This window comes from Ceratina calcarata, unplaced genomic scaffold, assembly GCF_001652005.2.
Source record: "Ceratina calcarata isolate Rehan_Ccalc_2016 unplaced genomic scaffold, ASM165200v1 scaffold4014, whole genome shotgun sequence".
NCBI classification, from domain to species: domain Eukaryota; kingdom Metazoa; phylum Arthropoda; class Insecta; order Hymenoptera; family Apidae; genus Ceratina; species Ceratina calcarata.
In genome coordinates this window covers 1-1,700 of record NW_017163575.1, presented here as the reverse complement: position 1 = coordinate 1,700, position 1,700 = coordinate 1, and the positions used below count along the sequence as shown (strand labels likewise).

General features: G+C 32.8%; 1 pseudogene; it reads right to left on the bottom strand.

Annotated features, from left to right (window-relative positions):
- Positions 1-6: 6 nt before the first annotated feature.
- Positions 7-1,684, bottom strand: LOC108626483 (regulator of telomere elongation helicase 1 homolog; annotated as a pseudogene).
- Between the last annotated feature and the right edge of the window lie 16 nt (positions 1,685-1,700).

The following is a 1,700-nucleotide window of genomic DNA, read 5'->3' as shown; positions in this document are numbered from 1 at the left end:
TTTTCATACACACAAACATAATATGAGTAAAGCTGTTCCATTTACGTTAGCAAAGTCCAATCCCTCGCTCACTTTCCCTCTGCAAATGCCATAAAAAGTGCCCCCTTACAAGCGGGATCTCTAATTTTTTCACAATACTCATTCATAACATTCAAGAATCCATCTTTCTGTTGCGGTTCCACATATATAGGCTTGAAAATTATCCTGCAATCATGTTAAATGAAAAAGTAATTACTTTGCGATCTGCGATTTTAGTCCATAATCCCATATTTTGCCATTCTTCTTTACATATTTACTACTTCTTACATATATTGGATAAAAGAAAAGAAGACTAATATACCATGAGGAATCAGGCAGCTAAAATTGAATATTGTTCGTCCTAGAGATGCTATGTACTTTGAATCGTTCCTGAAAGAAAAAGCAAATTTTGTACATACTGCAGAACATTATACATAAATACACAGTACATAGTTGGTAAAAATACCTTGTGTTGAAGGAAGAATTCAATGAATAACCATCAGGGCCTAGGCCGAGAATTTTAACTGAACTTCAATTGATATTCCAAGTTCAGATATGAAAGGTTTCAAAGGAGATAATGTACCACTTGTTAAAATTACCGAACGTACACCTTTTTCCATTAGTTGCTGCATACTTGACAATTGTAATTCATACGCAAGTATATCAATACATTTTGTTAAGAATGAAATACAATGACGAAACAAAAATTTACCTAAATCCAGGACTGAAACACCAATAACTGATCAATTTGCCTTCTTTCTTTAAAACTGTTTTTTTCTTTTCCCAAACATCATTCTTCTTAGTTTTTTTTAGTTCCTCTACTTGGATATACACTTTGTAACATTGTTCAATCTTCTCTCTGTGTCGTATGCTATTACTGCTAAATGCTATTTTGAATAAGTCGCAAAATTTTTGAAGTGGGTTATCTTTTCTTGCAAATGGCGAGTCATTTACAGTTGTCAAGTAAGAAACAATCTATCACGAGATGCTCTTTGCCATGGGTTATCTTTAATGAAAGATTTAATATTATAATTTATCCCAAGCATTTATATAAATCAATAAATTATTGATTATTAACTTGTGCCTCTGCTAAAAAATATATCCACCAGGATGTGTGTCCCCCTCATCGTGTTTCGAAATTTTTATAGCATCAATAGCTTTCTCAAATTGTAAGAATATAGGTTTTAGAATGCACAAATCATCCGCGGTAAAGTCCTTCTGAACGTTTCCTGAACTTTCCATCACGAAATCGTTTTGTTGCTCAGCATCATTAGCCATGATTTCCATTACACTTGTTATTTCATCAATACACATTGCAATGTCTGTGCTACTTATCTATAAAAAGTTTTCAGACGATTATGGAGTCTTTTTGTACGAGTTTTATTTCTATCCGTAATTACGATACCTGTAACGACGCTGCTTCTCCGTAATTTTTTTCAATATTGTGCGCTTCATGAAAAAGAATAAGATTGTTCTGTAAATCTCTGTTTTGTGCCTTTCGCGACTTTGAATGTAATAAGTAATTGTACGGCATGAAAGGAATATCTGCATTCTGTTCAAGTTCCCTGGATAAAAAGTATGGACAGCATTTTTATTTTTGTTCAGCCTTTACCAGATCTTCTATATCAAGTATTTCTTGTTTAAACAGGGGATCATCTTTCCTAAAAGTTGTATTATTTTAT